The 19,908-nt window shown below is 43.4% G+C and overlaps 1 long non-coding RNA gene across 1 annotated transcript in view; it reads left to right on the top strand.

Moving 5' to 3' along the window:
* Window positions 1-18,505, top strand: part of LOC137341085 (uncharacterized) — a 62,490-nt gene extending 43,985 nt beyond the window's left edge. Inside the window, exons 3-4 of the long non-coding RNA XR_010966956.1 lie at window positions 16,501-16,696; window positions 18,435-18,505. This is a non-coding gene — a long non-coding RNA (uncharacterized lncRNA). The remainder of the gene's footprint in view (window positions 1-16,500; window positions 16,697-18,434) is intronic.
* Window positions 18,506-19,908: the final 1,403 nt, after the last annotated feature.

The following is a 19,908-nucleotide window of genomic DNA, read 5'->3' as shown; positions in this document are numbered from 1 at the left end:
ACCCAGTCTATTCATGATGTGGAGATGCCGGTGATGGACTGGGGTGGACAAATGTAAGGAATCTTACAACACCAGGTTATAGTTCAACAATTTTATTTTAAAATCACAAGCTTTCGGAGATTATCTCCGAAAGCTTGTGATTTTAAAATAAAATTGTTGGACTATAACCTGGTGTTGTAAGAGTCCTTACATCAGTCTATTCATGGTTGCAGTAGCATTTCTTACAACAAACAAGTCACGGTAATAATTTCACATTTCACTCAGTGAATACTGTGAATTAGGAAATTCATTGTTTGGGCTTACATTATTGTGTGATACCAAATGAATGGATAAAGCTCCAGATGCTATCACTGGTAATTTATTTAGATAAGTATTGTTGCATATTTTCTCAATTGAATTCCACACACATTTAAAGCAATGATTTGATATGAGCAGATTTATTTTAAATTATAATTAAATTATAATATTATCAATTACCAAACACGACCACAAAAGTAAGATTGATCATGCCTTATATCTGGAAGGAATCTTTTCATAAACTGATTGTACTTCTCAGGTGAGTCTGAGCAGCAGAATAACAACAGAACAGATTTCTCGGAAGTTGTAACATTTATATGTAGGTATCAGTTACCCAGAATCTGGCAGCTCTCCATTATTAATTCTAATGGGGCAATTATAAGTATGGTTTTCAGTGTTTTTTTTTTACCAATTACACTAAGTTCAGTAAGAAATTTTGAGGCCTCAGCAATGGTGGTAACTGGAAGATATAAACCCCTGTGTAGACCTTGGTGAGAGTGAACAAGAACATGTATGGCAAAACCATAATGACAAGAAAAGGTCATTTTATTGATATTGGATATGGATGCTCATTTAGGGAGCAGGAAAGGACAGTCAGTATTTGGAAGTTAAAATGTGAGTTTTAAAATCTCCACAATAATTAGGGTAACAAGAAAAGTGAATTGTGAGGAATGATTAATACATCTGAAAATAAATTAAATTTCCCCGGACAGAGTTCCACAAATGTTACCCTCTGGGTTATTCCACCACAGGTTTTTATCATTCGTTTTTACAGCCTAGAGGTCCAGGCGTCCTGGCATTTTCCTAAGGACTCAATCATGCTTGTACCTGATGACCTGTCCCCTGAGAGTTGATTCAGTGGCAAAGAATTTCCCACTATTGGGAGTTAGCTGAATAAAATGAAATTTGTGAATAGGTTCTGTTCATGCAAACAAAACTGGAATGTTTATTAAAAATTATTTATATTCTTGTTCAGATACCATGTTATTACTGTGCAGGTTTCTCGACCCATAATTTATTGCAAAATATATAATTCAGTATTAGCATACAAACACACTAATGTATTCATACGTGCCAACCATCAGTGTTTTGGAATCCCGGTCCATATGTCAGTGTGTGCTAACAAAAATCAGCACATACTGGACCTCTCTCTCCTCAGTGCTGCTCCTACGAGACTCCTATTGCTAACTGAGGTAATCCCCCAGGACTTCCCATCTACAGTATGCAAAAGCAGTACTCAGGTGGGAGTGGCATTGAGGGGAGAGGGAAGGGAAGGGGTAAGAGAAAGGGCAACAAATGGCAATGGAGGGGATAGGGTAGGGGGAAAGATGGGGGAGAGGGAAATGGATGGCAATGAAGGGGAGAGATAAGGTGGGGGTGAGACTGGGAGTGGTACTTTGTGGGGGAGGGGGAAAAGCTGAGAGTGACACTTTGGGGTTTAGACACATGCAAGTAACATAGTTGTGCATTTCAACAAGGTTTACATTGCTGCATCGCATGTTCATAAACAAACGGGAAAAAACAATTTGTCATGAAGACCAGGGCTCTATGAAAGTGCAAGATTTAGGAGCTGGTTTCTCCCCACCTGTCAGTTCTGAGATCAATTAGCAACAGTGAAAAGCGTTTCTTTTGACAAGTGTAATTTTTTTTTAACTCGTTCATGGGATGTGAGTGTCGCTGGCAAGGCCAGCATTTATTACCCATCCCTAATTGCCCTTGAGAAGGTGGTGGTGAGCCGCCTTCTTGAACCGCGGCAGTCTGTGTGGTGAAGGTTCTCCCACAGTGTTGTTAGGTAGGGAGTTCCAGGATTTTGACCCAGTGTTGATGAAGGAATGGTGATATATTTCCAAGTCAGGATGGTGTGTGACTTGGAGGGGAACGTGCAGGTGGTGTTGTTCCCGTGTGCCTGCTGCCCTTGTCCTTCTAAGAGGTAGAGGTCGCGGGTTTGGGAGGTGCTGTCGAAGAAGCCTTGGCGAGTTGCTGCAGTGCATCCTGTAGATGGTACACACTGCAGCCATGGTGTACCGATGGTGAAGTGAGTGAATGTTTAGGGTGGTGGATGGGGTGCCAGTCAAGCGGGCTACTTTGTCCTGGATGGTGTCGAGCTTCTTGAGTGTTGTTGGAGCTGCACTCATCCAGGCAAGTGGAGAGTATTCCATCACACTCTTGACTTGTGCCTTGTAGATGGTGGAAAGGCTGTGGGGAGTCAGGAGGTGAGTCACTCGCCACAGAATACCCAGCCTCTGACCTGCTCTTGTAGCCACAGTATTTATGTGACTGGTCCAGTTAAGTTTCTGGTCAGTGGTGACCCCAGGATGTGGATAGTGAGGGATTTGGCGATGGTAACGCTGTTGAATGTCAAGGGGAGGTGGTTAGACTCTCTCTTGTTGGAGATGGTCATTGCCTGGCACTTGTCTGGCACGAATGTTACTTGCCACTTATCAGCCCAAGCCTGGATGTTGTCCAGGTCTTGCTGCATGTGGGCACGGACTGCCTCATTATCTGAGGGGTTGTGAATGGAACTGAACACTGTGCAATCATCAGCGAACATCCCCATTTCTGACCTTATGATGGAGGGAAGGTCATTGATGAAGCAGCTGAAGATGGTTGGGCCTCGGACACTGCCCTGAGGAACTCCTGCAGTAATGTCCTGGGGCTGAGATGATTGGCCTCCAACAACCACTACCATCTTCCTTTGTGCTAGTTATGACTCCAGCCACTGGAGAGTTTTCCCCCTGATTCCCATTGACCTCAATTTTACTAGGGCTCCTTGGTGCCATACTCGGTCAAAAGCTGCCTTGATGTCAAGGGCAGTCACTCTCACCTCACCTCTGGAATTCAGCTCTTTTGTCCCATGTTTGGATCAAGGCTGTAAAGAGGTCTGGAGCCAAGAGGTCCTGGCAGAACCCAAACTGAACATTGGCGAGCAGGTTATTGGTGAGTAAGTGTCGCTTGATAGCACTGTCGATGATACTGCCCATCACTTTGCTGATGATTGAGAGTAGACTGATGGGGCGGATTGGATTTGTCCTGCTTTTTGTGGACAGGACATACCTGTAAGATCTCATAACTAAACCCAGGGGACCAATCACAGCATGATAATGCAGATCACCTGACGTCGGTAAGCCAATGGTATGTGAACTGTATAGCGAATACTGTATTCTCTACTGAACTTTTGTTCTAGAAAACTTTTCTTTGTTAGTTCGTTGTTGGCCACCATGACTGAAGTACTGTAATAAAGTTCACCTAAAATTACCATACCACCGGACTCTGAATCTTTTTTATGAGATCTTACAATACCTGATGCAGGAAAGATATTTCCCTCCACAAACTGATCGGAATTTTAAAGGGACAGTGAAAACCAATTCTTGATATTAGCAAACTTCCATTGCAATTGGCTCATAATTTCTTCATACGGATTCCTGTAACAGGCTTGCCTGATTAAAAATAGGGTTCTTTATTTGACATTTTTAGCCTATTTCATGCAACAATATCATACATTTTGTACACGTACCAGTACAAAAAGACTGGGTTCAACCTGATGGACTTAAGACATTACAAAGATCTTTGAAATAAATTCTTTCGTAAGCACTTTTAAAAGCTGATATACTAATGAGTATCAGTGAAGATTTACTTAGTGTGTAACAAAATTGAGACCCCATTCTTTATGAACATGTGCACAGGAGAAATCTTCCCCCTATAATACGAATAACCTTTTGTTGAATGGTACAAAAACGCAGAACAAGCTATTGGCGCTGATCCAGGTTCAGTTGCTGCTCACAAGCTCTCCAAAATGCAGGACTGGACCTTTGAAAGCAAATGTGTGAGTTATTCCGAAGCAAAAAGGTCATGAAGCAGCCATTAACCAACACATCAACCACATAAGTAGCCCAATTCACTGTGGACTGTGAAACGCTTCTGCTACCTTTCAACAGAAAGCCGAGTCAATTACTATGAAAATGAGCTCCCTCCGTCTTACAGGAATGGAATTTACAGGCACATCAACAGATGTTGTCTTAAATGAGCAGAAAGTAATTACAGTGATATTGCATTGTCTCAAATCGCTTATCATAAAATACAGGGATAGATTTCAGCCCCTTCCCCACGCCCCCGCTCGGTGGGAATGGTGCAGGAGGCAGGAGGAGGGTTAAGGTGGTGAGGAGGGGGGGGTTAAGATCGGAGGGGGGGGGGGCGGGTAACAAACTCGTGCCGCGTTCTCGCCCCGCAATCTTTACTAACGATTCAGGCACGGAACACGGGAATATAGGAACATTAGGAGTAGGAGGAGACCATTCAGCCCCTCGAGCCTGTTCCGCCTTTCAATTTGATCTGTACCTCAACTCCATTTACCCGGCAGCTACCAACGGTGCCTCAACAGTATTTTGATCTCCAGATTCTGGAGGCCCGAACAGTGAATTTGAGTGTGGGCCTCATCATGTATTTTCTTTTAATTAAAATTTAACCTAAACACTGAAAGCTCAATTTAACTTTTAATTTTTCAACATCAGCATATTCCAACTTGTTGTGCGTTTTTTTTAACATTAAATAGGTCTCCCTGTGCAGAATCTTCCAAGTTGGATTGTAGGCGTAGCATGTTAAGTGAAGACATATGTCCCTAAAGCCGAGTTGTAAACAATCAGTCATCTATCTCACAACCATATGCTCACCTCATGAGGAACATTACAGGGGGCATTTTAACCCCCCAGGACGGACGGGGGTTAAATTGTTAAAAATGGGAACCCCGACCTCCAACCCACTGCGACCGTCCCTACTTCCGGTTTAACCAGGGCGGGTTGGGGTTCGGCGGAGTTACCCGCTCTGGAGTGGCGGGTCGGTAATTATAATATGTTAATGAGGCTCTGTGCGTCAGATTTTGTTTAGCGATTTACATTTAATGCCTCCGGCACGGGTTTCCCAAAACCCGGCTGCTAAAGGGAGCCGAGAATTGCTGGATCCAGCGGGCAAGTGCTTTTCCAGCACTGCTTGTGGGCCAGGAGGAGCAGGAATGCTTTCCCTCCGGCCCTCAAGCAAACCTGCATTGATCTTCCGACATCCCCCCCCCCCACCGCCAGCAATATCTCTCGCCTCCATGCAATCCAATTGTCCCTCCCCCCAGTGATCCGATCTCTCTCCTTCCCGCAATCTCTCCCCCCCCCCCCCCCCACCCCCCCCCCCGCCATCCGATCTCTCCCCTCCCCTGCGGTCTTCCCCCCTCCCCCACGATCCGATGTCTCTCCACCCGCAATCCGATTCTAATGAGGCGGGACCTCCGCCTTCCCGGTATCTCCGGGTATCCCGGCCGCTGACAGCCTCCCCCGCTCCCTCCTGGCCTCCCCGTAAATATGGAGGCCTACATTTCTGAACTATCAATAAGCTTTGTCAGCCTATAGTCAGTCTCAAAGCCATCATTACACATTGTCAACATATTCAGATACAATTTATTGCATAATTCTGAAAAAACATAACAGTGGATTAAAGAGAATACAAAATAAGTACCTACAATTTAGGGTCGTTTTAACCCTCCCCCTTAGCCCGGATGGAACAGTGCGGGCGGAGGGGCTAAGCTGGATAGGAAGAGAGTTTCCACTCCACCCATAATTTTTACTTGCCTGAATTCAGAGCAGTGGGAGGCCTGGTTTCATTGAAAGAAATCATTAACTGACACGGTATTTTAACCACAGGCTTGCCTAAGGCCCAGTCTCGAACCGGCCAGCAAAAGCTGTCGGTAGCAAGGATCCGGGACACTGCAGGCCCAGATAGGTCATATTTTTATTTTATTTTAAAGGTTCCTCGTGGGTGAGGAGGAGCAGGAGTGCTCCTGCTGGTCCCACAAATATACCTTGGGACTCCCCAGCCTCAGGCTTTCGCCCCCTCGCCTCCCTCCCCGATCACAAACTTTGTAACCCCCGCCCCCCCCCCCCCCCCCCACAAATGTTTACTTAACTTACCAGGGGACTGTTACTGTGAACCCCCAGCAGCGGCCGAACCACACACAGATTTTGACTCCTGCGCTGGGCGGGAGTCAGTGTTGGGTCATGTAAATGAGGCCCAGGAGTTAAAATCTCTTGCCCATTTCGGCCGCCACATCCCACAATTCCCGCCCCAAATTAAGATCAAGGCTTATGACTCTGCCTAATATAACTGGCAAACAATTGAGCTTCTTGTATTCTTTTAGGATGTAATTCAGAAAGGATACTGCTTGAAGAAACAAACAGCTAAATCTCCAGTGTTCTTCACTCAAATTCACCTGTTCTGCTGAGAAGTATTGACACAGAACCTAAGAGTGCAACATCAGTGTAACACAGTGAGAGTGAAACGTCAGTGTAACACAGTCAAACAGCAGTGTAACACAGTGAGAGTGAAACGTCAGTGTAACACAGTGAAACAGCAGTGTAACACAGTGAGAGTGAAACATCAGTGTAACACAGCGAGAGTGAAACATTGGTGTAGAACTGTGAGAGTGAAACATTGGTGTAACACAGTGAGAGTGAAACATCAGTGTAACACAGCGAGAGTGAAACATTGGTGTAACACAGTGAGAGTGAAACATCAGTGTAACACAGTGAGAGTGAAACAGCAGTGTAACACAGTGAGAGTGAAACAGCAGTGTAACACAGTGAGAGTGAAACAGCAGTGTAATACAGTGAGAGTGAAACAGCAGTGTAACACAGTGAGAGTGAAACAGCAGTGTAACACAGTGAGAGTGAAACAGCAGTGTAATACAGTGAAAGTGAAACAGCAGTGTAATACAGTGAGAGTGAAGCAGCAGTGTAATACAGTGAGAGTGAAGCAGCAGTGTAATACAGTGAGAGTGAAACAGCAGTGTAACACAGTGAGAATGAAACAGCAGTGTAATACAGTGAGAGTGAAACAGCAGTGTAATACAGTGAGAGTGAAACAGCAGTGTAATACAGTGAGAGTGAAACAGCAGTGTAATACAGTGAGAGTGAAACAGCAGTGTAACACAGTGAGAATGAAACAGCAGTGTAATACAGTGAGAATGAAACAGCAGTGTAATACAGTGAGAATGAAACAGCAGTGTAATACAGTGAAAATGAAACAGCAGTGTAATACAGTGAGAGTGAAACAGCAGTGTAATACAGTGAGAGTGAAACAGCAGTGTAACACAGTGAGAATGAAACAGCAGTGTAATACAGTGAGAGTGAAACAGCAGTGTAACACAGTGAGAATGAAACAGCAGTGTAATACAGTGAGAATGAAACAGCAGTGTAATACAGTGAGAGTGAAACAGCAGTGTAACACAGTGAGAGTGAAACAGCAGTGTAACACAGTGAGAGTGAAACAGCAGTGTAATACAGTGAGAGTGAAACAGCAGTGTAACACAGTGAGAGTGAAACAGCAGTGTAATACAGTGAGAGTGAAACAGCAGTGTAACACAGTGAGAGTGAAACATTGGTGTAGAACTGTGAGCGTGAAACATTGGTGTTAACACAGTGAGAGTGAAACAGCAGTGTAACACAGTGAGAGTGAAACAGCAGTGTAATACAGTGAGAGTGAAACAGCAGTGTAATACAGTGAGAGTGAAACATTGGTGTAGAACTGTGAGAGTGAAACATTGGTGTTAACACAGTGAGAGTGAAACAGCAGTGTAACACAGTGAGAGTGAAACAGCAGTGTAATACAGTGAGAGTGAAACATTGGTGTTAACACAGTGAGAGTGAAACAGCAGTGTAACACAGTGAGAGTGAAACGTCAGTGTAACACAGTGAGAATGAAACAGCAGTGTAACACAGTGAGAGTGAAACATTGGTGTGGAACTGTGAGAGTGAAACATTGGTGTAGAACTGTGAGAGTGAAACATTGGTGTTAACACAGTGAGAGTGAAACAGCAGTGTAACACAGTGAGAGTGAAACGTCAGTGTAATACAGTGAGAATGAAACAGCAGTGTAACACAGTGAGAGTGAAACATTGGTGTAGAACTGTGAGAGTGAAACATTGGTGTAGAACTGTGAGAGTGAAACATTGGTGTAGAACTGTGAGAGTGAAACATTGGTGTTAACACAGTGAGAGTGAAACATCAGTGTAATACAGTGAGAGTGAAACGTCAGTGTAACACAGTGAGAGTGAAACAGCAGTGTAACACAGTGAGAGTGAAACGTTAGTGTAACACAGTGAGAGTGAAACAGCAGTGTAACACAGTGAGAGTGAAACAGCAGTGTAACACAGTGAGAGTGAAACAGCAGTGTAATACAGTGAGAATGAAACAGCAGTGTAATACAGTGAGAGTGAAACAGCAGTGTAACACAGTGAGAGTGAAACAGCAGTGTAACACAGTGAGAGTGAAACGGCAGTGTAACACAGTGAGAGTGAAACAGCAGTGTAGAACTGTGAGGAGAAAACTTCCTCTGGTTACTACATCTTACTGTCATTCTAAAAGTAATGAGAAAATTTCCTATGGAAAGATTTCTAGCAAAATGGAAATACATGGTTACACATAGCAACCATCATGGTGACACAGAAGTGTTGACCTGCCACGCTGAGAGATAAATGACACATAGCACAGCTAGTTCGGTGACACAATATGGTGAGAAAGAAGTGTAAACATCTAATGATGAGAAAGAAGCTCAGACTCAAAATTGAGAGATACCTGGTATAGGGAGAGGGAAGTTGAAACATAGCAAGGTGAGAAGAAAATATGAACACAGTATATTGAGAGGGATGTATAGGCACAGCACAGTGAGAGAGAAGAGTAGACACAGCACAGTGAGAGAGATGTATAGGCACAGCACAGTGAGAGAGAAGAGTAGACACAGCACAGTGAGAGAGAAGAGTAGACACAGCACAGTGAGAGAGAAGAGTAGACACAGCACAGTGAGAGAGAAGTATAGACACAGCACAGTGAGAGGGAAGAGTAGACACAGCACAGTGAGAGAGAAGAGTAGACACAGCACAGTGAGAGGGAAGAGTAGACACAGCACAGTGAGAGGGAAGAGTAGACACAGCACAGTGAGAGGGATGTATAGACACAGCACAGTGAGAGGGAAGAGTAGACACAGCACAGTGAGAGAGAAGAGTAGACACAGCACAGTGAGAGGGAAGAGTAGACACAGCACAGTGAGAGAGAAGAGGAGACACAGCACGGTGAGAGAGAAGAGTAGACACAGCACGGTGAGAGAGAAGTGTAGACACAGCACGGTGAGAGAGAAGAGTAGACACAGCACGGTGAGAGAGAAGAGTAGACACAGCACAGTGAGAGGGAAGAGTAGACACAGCACAGTGAGAGAGAAGAGTAGACACAGCACAGTGAGAGGGAAGAGTAGACACAGCACAGTGAGAGAGAAGAGTAGACACAGCACAGTGAGAGGGAAGAGTGGACACAGCACGGTGAGAGAGAAGAGTAGACACAGCACGGTGAGAGAGAAGTGTAGACACAGCACAGTGAGAGAGAAGAGTAGACACAGCACGGTGAGAGGGAAGAATAGACACAGCACAGTGAGAGGGAAGAGTAGACACAGCACAGTGAGAGGGATGTATAGACACAGCACAGTGAGAGAGAAGAGTAGACACAGCACGGTGAGAGGGAAGAGTAGACACAGCACAGTGAGAGGGAAGAGTAGACACAGCACAGTGAGAGAGAAGAGTAGCCACAGCACGGTGAGAGGGATGTATAGGCACAGCACAGTGAGAGAGAAGAGTAGACACAGCACGGTGAGAGAGAAGAGTAGACACAGCACAGTGAGAGAGAAGAGTAGACACAGCACAGTGAGAGGGAAGAGTAGACACAGCACAGTGAGAGAGAAGAGTAGACACAGCACAGTGAGAGGGAAGAGTAGACACAGCACAGTGAGAGAGAAGAGTAGACACAGCACAGTGAGAGGGAAGAGTAGACACAGCACAGTGAGAGAGAAGAGGAGACACAGCACGGTGAGAGAGAAGAGTAGACACAGCACGGTGAGAGAGAAGTGTAGACACAGCACGGTGAGAGAGAAGAGTAGACACAGCACGGTGAGAGAGAAGAGTAGACACAGCACAGTGAGAGGGAAGAGTAGACACAGCACAGTGAGAGAGAAGAGTAGACACAGCACAGTGAGAGGGAAGAGTAGACACAGCACAGTGAGAGAGAAGAGTAGACACAGCACAGTGAGAGGGAAGAGTGGACACAGCACGGTGAGAGAGAAGAGTAGACACAGCACGGTGAGAGAGAAGTGTAGACACAGCACGGTGAGAGAGAAGAGTAGACACAGCACAGTGAGAGGGAAGAGTAGACACAGCACAGTGAGAGAGAAGAGTAGACACAGCACAGTGAGAGGGAAGAGTGGACACAGCACAGTGAGAGAGAAGAGTAGACACAGTACAGTGAGGGAGAAGAGTAGACACAGCACAGTGAGAGAGAAGAGTAGACACAGCACAGTGAGAGGGAAGAGTAGACACAGCACAGTGAGAGAGAAGAGTAGACACAGCACAGTGAGAGAGAAGAGTAGACACAGCACGGTGAGAGAGAAGAGTAGACACAGCACGGTGAGAGAGAAGTGTAGACACAGCACGGTGAGAGGGAAGAGTAGACACAGCACAGTGAGAGAGAAGAGTAGACACAGCACGGTGAGAGGGAAGAGTAGACACAGCACAGTGAGAGAGAAGAGTAGACACAGCACAGTGAGAGGGAAGAGTAGACACAGCACAGTGAGAGAGAAGAGTAGACACAGCACAGTGAGAGGGAAGAGTGGACACAGCACGGTGAGAGAGAATAGTAGACACAGCACGGTGAGAGAGAAGTGTAGACACAGCACGGTGAGAGAGAAGAGTAGACACAGCACAGTGAGAGGGAAGAGTAGACACAGCACAGTGAGAGAGAAGAGTAGACACAGCACAGTGAGAGGGAAGAGTGGACACAGCACAGTGAGAGAGAAGAGTAGACACAGCACGGTGAGAGAGAAGAGTAGACACAGCACGGTGAGAGAGAAGTGTAGACACAGCACAGTGAGAGGGAAGAGTAGACACAGCACAGTGAGAGGGAAGAGTAGACACAGCACGGTGAGAGAGAAGAGTAGACACAGCACAGTGAGAGAGAAGAGTAGACACAGCACAGTGAGAGGGAAGAGTAGACACAGCACAGTGAGAGGGAAGAGTAGACAAAGCACGGTGAGAGAGAAGAGTAGACACAGCACGGTGAGAGAGAAGAGTAGACACAGCACAGTGAGAGAGAAGTATAGACACAGCACAGTGAGAGAGAAGAGTAGACACAGCACAGTGAGGGAGAAGTATAGACACAGCACAGTGAGAGAGAAGAGTAGACACAGCACAGTGAGAGAGAAGAGTAGACACAGCACAGTGAGAGGGAAGAGTAGACACAGCACAGTGAGAGAGAAGAGTAGACACAGCACAGTGAGAGGGAAGTATAGACACAGCACAGTGAGAGAGAAGAGTAGACACAGCACAGTGAGAGAGAAGAGTAGACACAGCACAGTGAGAGGGAAGAGTAGACACAGCACAGTGAGAGGGAAGAGTGGACACAGCACAGTGAGAGAGAAGAGTAGACACAGCACGGTGAGAGAGAAGAGTAGACACAGCACGGTGAGAGAGAAGTGTAGACACAGCACGGTGAGAGAGAAGAGTAGACACAGCACGGTGAGAGAGAAGAGTAGACACAGCACGGTGAGAGAGAAGAGTAGACACAGCACAGTGAGAGAGAAGAGTAGACACAGCACAGTGAGAGAGAAGAGTAGACACAGTACAGTGAGGGAGAAGAGTAGACACAGCACAGTGAGAGAGAAGAGTAGACACAGCACAGTGAAAAGGAAGTGTAGACACAGCACAGTGAGAGAGAAGTGTAGACACAGCACAGTGAGAGAGAAGAGTAGACACAGCACGGTGAGAGAGAAGAGTAGACACAGCACTGTGAGAGAGAAGAGTAGACACAGTACAGTGAGAGAGAAGTGTAGACACAGCACAGTGAGAGAGAAGAGTAGACACAGCATGGTGAGAAGGAAGAGTAGACACAGCACAGTGAGAGAGAAAAGTAGACACAGCACGGTGAGAGGGAAGAGTAGACACAGCACAGTGAGAGAGAAGAGTAGACACAGCACAGTGAGAGAGAAAAGTAGACACAGCACGGTGAGAGGGAAGAATAGACACAGCACAGTGAGAGAGAAGAGTAGACACAGCACGGTGAGGGAGAAGAGTAGACACAGCACAGTGAGAGAGAAAAGTAGACACAGCACAGTGAGAGAGAAGAGTAGACACAGCACAGTGAGAGAGAAGAGTAGACACAGCACAGTGAGAGAGAAGAGTAGACACAGCACAGTGAGAGAGAAGAGTAGACACAGCACGGTGAGAAGGAAGAGTAGACACAGCACAGTGAGAGAGAAAAGTAGACACAGCACGGTGAGAGGGAAGAATAGACACAGCACAGTGAGAGAGAAGAGTAGACACAGCACGGTGATAGAGAAGAGTAGGCCAAATGAGGTGTGTTCTTGCACAGTGCACACAAGAGCTCTCTGAGTTTATTCTGTTCTATGAAAAACAATACTTAAGCTGTTTTCAGAAGCTTGAAGAAAACATCTGATTCCATTTTGCCTACTGTTCATCCTCCTCCCTGTGCATTACTATGTTACAAGAAAATTTGTTGGAAAGTGTTGAATTTATCTGTATTACTGTTGAGTCGGCTGCTCTGCACATGTGTCATACACAAGTACAACAGACACTTTTTTCTGGTTTGTTAATAGCTTTACAAGCAAATCACTAATTTGGATTTCTGATTATAATGTACAATAAAGATTCTTTGTGAATTGTAACATCTCACCCAAAATAGCTGAAGAAAGGAGGAGGAAATGTAGAGCCATGTTTAATATTTCACATTCATACTTTTCTATCACTACAAACAAACTCATTTTTGAAGGGGCTATAAAATTTCATAATTAGCCAAGAGCTGATTTTATGGTCCTCAGACTCGCTATTTTACCATTGTTCTTCCTCCCTCTATTCTTTCACCAGTACCTGTCTATAAAATACGCACTATCTAAAAAAGACTGAGGTAAACATTTATCTTTTAAAGACTGATGATAAGCCTCAGAAGCCACCTACCTCTGCTGCGTGCCAGCTGTAATCCTTTGTCAAGTTTGTAAGGCTCATTTTTTTTTCTTCAACTACCCAGCTTCACTGCAGAATTTTTTTTTAAGAGCATTGCGTTGCAGCTCTAATCTCTGAGACGGAATGAAAAGTTGAAGGGTCCCTGGCTTTTTGAAGAAGTGCAAACCTTCGAACAGTTCTTGCCGTCGCAGATAGCTGGCACCTGAGACTTGGATGGTTGGGTGCAATGCAGAATTGGTGTGGGAGACACTGAGCTGAATCAACAGAGCAGTTCTCTCTGCTGCTTTAGTCGCTAGCCTGTAATGATAAAAAGGGAGGGTGCAAAGATGCAGGCAATTAAACGTTAAAAAAGATGAGGAGGGAGGTGAGAGTCCACAGTACCACAAATGAGGCTGAATGCAATTTGCAGCATGAATACATGCTGTCACCAAGGGACAAGTCAATCAGGCAAAGAATGCTCTTGTTGGTTTAGCCCCTGAGCATGGATCAGCAAATGTAAAACAAGCTGAAATTTCATAAATCAGAGAAGTCTGTCATCTCTGCCCATCATGTAACAATCATAACTTGACACTGCTGTCTCTTTACACTACAAAAAACCAAACGTATGAAAAATGATAACCTATTTCATGTTTAAAAAGTCTGTGAATTTGCAATTTAAATTATATACAATTTGTTAGTGCATTCATTCACATGGCATAATTGATATTTAAATTGTAAATTGGTTGTCGTGATTTATAGGTGTTTTTATACACTTCTGGAATCATGATTTCACTTTGGCCCAGAATTTGCTGTAGCAGAGCATAGAACGGCGCCTGCCGTTACTTAGACTTGCCTTTGCCTGTTTAATCTCGATGATATTTTGCGCCGCAGGTTGCTGGAAGTGGGAGATGGAAACGGCGCGGAGCCCTCTCCAGGGCATCTGGGACCTGAGTGAACAGGGCAAGCAGCTAACCAATCAAAGTGAAGGATTGTGAAATTAACAGCATAAGGACTGAGAAGGAAGTGTAAATTAGAGTGGGTGAATTCAATGTCAAATCAGGTACAGAAAGTGAAATAAAGAGAGGGAAAGAAAGATTGGATTAAGAGAGAGAGAAAAAAAGAGACAGAAAGAAAAGTTTTTTAAAAATGTATTTAATTTTTTTTTAAACCTTCAACAACAATTAAAACCTAAAGGACTGAGAATCCACACTTGTAATGGTTAATTTTCAGTGCCAGAGAGGTTGACTGGCAGTAATTAACACTTATCATGTCGTTAAAAGGGTACATAGACTGGAAATGACTTGACTTAACTTTCTGTGGCGAGTTTAGTTCATGCAAATACAGCAACCTCACGGCGTTCAATGCATTTTAACGGTGAGCCAGACAGCGAGATGCCATTTTTGCGAAGCTAACAGCGGAGCAGGGCATCTTGGACAGCAACTTTTGGATTTCCGCATTTAACCATGCATCTGCCCTCACCTGAAGTTGCTGTAGCATTTGCACATAAATAACAGTGAGTGCCATTAGCCTCACCGTTATTTGGACAGTAAATTCTGGGCCATTATGAGTGATCACTATTCTGAAGAAATGGGATGAATTGCTCTGTTTCTGGGCGGAAAGACACTTTGGGTGGATTTAGAATCATAGAAATTTCAGCACAGAAGGAGACCATTGTGTCAGTAGCTCCACAACAGAACTATCTGCTCGAATCCCATTTCCCTGATCTGTACCCTTTAGTTTTGTTTTCCCTGTTCAAGTATTATCCAATTGTCTATTAAATTCAGGCGCATTTTGTAGACAAAAATCCACCCAAAGTTTTTTGCTGCCTCATCCATCACTCAATTCCACTGGCAGAGAAATGTTGCATCCAGTAAGAAGTCAGTTGTTTAAAAATAGTACTTTTAAACCACTTGACCTAAACAGGTGACATTTCTCCTCTGTTCTTCACAGGTGGAAGCCAATGGCTTTGACACATGACTCATGATGGAAACCAAATTCTCCAAAATTATTTTTGAAACAATTTACAAATTTATTTGGCTACACCAAATAAGAAATTCCTACGATACAAGGTTGTCGGTAAGGATGGCAAATTGTTGTTTAAAAAGTGAACAGCGTGCTGAAGATCACGCAAAGCGGAAGACTGTCGAAAGCACATCAAAGCCTGGATCTTTCTTGATGAAATCGTCTGCTTTTGGGCGGTATAGACGTAGTCTGGCAAGGAAAAGGGGGCAGAAAGGTTTCCCGATGAAACTCAACCTCCACAAAATGGTCATAATGATTTCCTTCCCATCCTCTATTTACTGCCTCTAGAAAACACCAGCACTATAAAGGTAGAGGATTCAGTACAGTATCCAAGTAGCGGGAAAGAATCAGGAAGGTCATAGCTCACATCTGGTAGTGATCCTGCAAGGCTGTTTTGGTCAGAAGAGACTGCCAGTGAATAAAAGCTGTAAACTCTCAGTGTGTAAAGGTAGCTGATGAATTTTGCAGGCAATTTAAAGAGAGTTCTGTTTAGAGAAACACATTTCAAAAGTACTTAATTGGCTGTAAAGCGCTTTGGGACATCCTGAGATTGTGAAAGGCGCTATATAAATGCAAGTCTTTCTTTCTTTCATGGATGTTGTGGGAGGTAAGTCATGTTTCCAGCATTAATTCGGCATCTGCATTGGCACTCGTACCTTCACTCGCCTCGGCCGGCCTGGTGAGGTTTACAAGATCACATGGGGATGTGCAGATCAAAGTCCCAACCCACCATTTCTCCAATTTTGCCCACAAGAATCCAAGCCCAAATATCCACTATACAATCCTCGTCAAAAAATAGCATTTAAGTAAAAGAAACATTAATGGCTATGACACCGATGTGGTCAACGTCAAAATATTTTACAGAAACAATGGTAACTACAACATGGAACAGAAACCTAACCCATACTCCACTGATTCTGGTAAGCATCACATGTTTATCAAATTGTTATATTACTTCAAACATACCAATTTCAGATAAAATTGCAATTGCAATAACTATATGTAACTATATAAACAGTTATTAATATACAAATGTTCGTACTCTTAATCATTTGTTTTTGCATGAATTAGTTCATTTTTGGTGTTCAGAATTTTTGCAAAGTTTATGAATAATGCTTTGCCAGTTAAGCAAAATCTTTTCCTCATATCTCCAGAAAAGCTTTTCCATGTCTTTGGATCACCACACTGCGAGGATCCATTGTGATATTGGAAGAGGTAGAGGAGATTGGAGTACCTCACAAAGATGTTCCAATGGCTGAAGAAGGATCAGAAACCCAAAAACAGGAATAAATCAATGTGGAAAAAGACAATCTCTTGTATGGAGACGTAACGCCCATAGGTTCAACACAGGTAAGAGGAACATATCAGGCAGAGTCCACAAGTTCTGTGCGATCATCACAGTCCCAGAACTTTAAGGAGAGAACATACTTTAAACAGTCTATTTCAATTAAAGAAAAGTAAATAAGATGTATATTAAAAAATTTAAAAATATTACCACAAGCCATCACTGACAGTTTAATCTATATTCTTTCAATTATTTTCTTAGTTCATTTCTATTTGTAAATTATTAGTGTAGCTTTGATGCTTCCAGTAAACAATAGAGTGTAATTGTCATTGTTATCAGATGATGAGCTATTTATTGAATTATCCAAATGTAGTTGCCCCAAGATTGTCTGCCCATTCCAAGCATGGGAATAAATTAGCATAAATTGTCAACTCATCAAATCTTAAAGGTAATGTATGAGTCATGATTGCTGTATCCATTGAGTACGACTTGTTTCACTACTATTGCAAGATAGTTTGTTGTATTACCATAGATTGTATTTACTGGGAATGATGAATGCACTTTTGTTGTAATTTGTATACCTCCCCAATAGGATTTCCAACTAAACTCGCAAACAAACACATACACATACACACACGCACACGCATGCACACACGTTTCCTGATAAACTACTGTACACTGATACCTGACGTGTGTAAAGTGTGCATTCTGTGCAGACAGCTAAACATTTCACTTCCAACTTGCATGAGGGGCACAAATTTCATATATCAAAAATCTAAATCTTAATTAGTCATTTTGGTGAAAGGAAAATTAACTGGCATTCTGATCCGGTCGAATTGTGTAATAATTGCAGTTGGTGTTATAGTAAAAACACATCTATTACCTGTCAGTGTAATGTAACAAGACATCATACAATTCATGGTGGTTAACTGGAGAGTATGTGCCTTCTGTCCCTGGCAGTGGAGTTGATGGACAACATATCCCTGGTAATCTGGTGTTCTCGTGGCTGAATATATGTCTGTTTTTCTTGACCTTGTTGCATTTGGATAATTGGATTTGACTTTATCACGACTGATGTTTCGACCATCTGAAGCTGAATTCTGAAGAAAATCAAATTATAAAATTTTATTGCAACTTTAGTAGTGTTTAGGATAGATTTCTAAAATCAGATAAATTTAATAAAATCAGTCAAAATATTAATTGCACATACTAAGTAGAAATAAGCAAACCATTGTCTAAAGAATGAGTAGGATGAGGGACAAGCACAAGTAAAGAAAGGTTGCTAAATTAAAGGGTTATTTTATTTTAAATTCTCTGCAATATAAATCACTGTGAGGGTTGAAAGTGCAGCGAGTAAAATTAATAATGCAGTAACATGTTTATATGAAATTGTTCTGTTCATTACCTAAAGAAAATGAAAATGTTAACCTGTTTTAAGTAAATAGTTACTGGGTTTGTTATTGGTATCGCACAGCATCACTTCAACCCATGCAAATTTTAAAGAGTCGGCACAGGCATGATGGGCCGAATGGACTCTTTCTGCACTGTATGATTCTATTATTCTATTATTCTATGAAATTGCTTCATTACCAAGACAAAAAGTTTCTTTTAAATCTTATTGTTTTAGCCTCAGGTATTGCCATATTTTTTTCTGTTTCTAAAGCAATTTGTTTCTAAGCGGCTTCAGTCATCTCCAAGATAAAAAAAATCATTGCCAAAGTCTGCTTTCTTTTGACACAATTCATATCCATGAGTTATTATGTTGCTCACTTCTGAATAGCCTTTCATTTATTTTAATTTCAGAGGTGCGGCTGACCTGCCCTACTTGGCAGGCACATACGAAGCAAGTCCTAGGGAATCATTTGTAAACCAAGACAAAGTCATCACTATGAAGACAGATAGGTTAAGTAGTGCAATCATTTACTGCTGCCCTTTACATGTAGAAGTTAAATGTGGCGACTCCATTTCATACCACTGCTCACTGTGATCCCCAACTTTATAAACATTATTCTTTACAGAAGACAGTTCTTGATGTCCTTGCTTATTTTCTTCTCAGTTTTCTCCCTTGCTTTCCTGAGGTCACTGACAACCCACCAGTACCTCACACAAGTGGTCATTTACATGTGCGAGGCTTGGCTTGAGTGTACACAGGCTACTCAATCATGATGTCCTCATTCAATGTTCACACAAACTCATTTTATGGTGCAGGTCACCGGGTAGTGCTTAAGAACAAGAAAATCAGCTCTTTTTCCCTTTCCTATCCCAAGGTGTGCTGGGGCCAATTGTAGTGCTCCAGTGATACCCTGGCTGAGATCAACTAGCTTAACACAGACTGTGGATTGAACCTAGGGCCTGTCTGGTCTGTACCACACTACTCTGAGCATTTACCCACTAAGCCATCAGAGGAGCTGACGCTATTTGGATTTTATTGGGTTGATTTTCCTCTGCTCCACAGACCATGCAGTAAGAAAATTCCGCTCTGCAGAAAGATTTCAAGAAGTTTTAATGCTGCTTTGTTTAAAGTCTCATAACATATTTGTTGCAGCCCTAAATAAAACACTGACAATTAGGACTGTCTCAAGACACCAGAAGTAAGCAGCTGTTTAGGAGCCAGGGGAACAACTAATGCAGCACCTGAGCAGCTGTTCCGGAGTCTGAGAGTGAAGGAGTGTTAGAAACACAGAAACATGGAAACATAGAAAATAGGAGCAAGAGTAGGCCATTCGGCCTTTCGAGCCTGCTCCGCCATTCAGTATGATCATGGCTGATCCTCTATCTCAATACCATATTCCCGCTCTCTCCCCATACCCCTTGATGCCTTTTGTGTCTAGAAATCTATCTAGCTCCTTCTTAACTATATTCAGTGACTTGGCCTCCACAGCCTTCTGTGGTAGAGAATTCCACAGGTTCACCACCCTCTGAGTGAAGAAATTTCTCCTCATCTCAGTCCTAAATGTCCTACCCCATATCCTGAGACTGTGACCCCTCGTTCTGGACCCCTCAGCCAGGGGAAACATCCTCCCTGCATCCAGACTGTCTAGCCCTGTCAGAATTTTATATGTTTCGATGAGATCCCCTCTCATTCTTCTAAACTTGAGTGAATACAGGCCGAGTCGACCCAATCTCTCCTCATACGACAGTCCTGCCATCCCAGGAATCAGTCTGATGAACCTTCGCTGCACTCCCTCTATGGCAAGTAAATCCTTTCTTAGGTAAGGAGTCCAAAACTGCACACAGTACTCCAGGTGTGGTCTCTCCAAGGCCCTGTGTAACTGCA

This window comes from Heptranchias perlo, chromosome 23 (assembly GCF_035084215.1).
Source record: "Heptranchias perlo isolate sHepPer1 chromosome 23, sHepPer1.hap1, whole genome shotgun sequence".
NCBI classification, from domain to species: domain Eukaryota; kingdom Metazoa; phylum Chordata; class Chondrichthyes; order Hexanchiformes; family Hexanchidae; genus Heptranchias; species Heptranchias perlo.
Note: the sequence above shows the minus strand (reverse complement) of the source record. Positions and strands in the feature narration are given on the sequence as shown.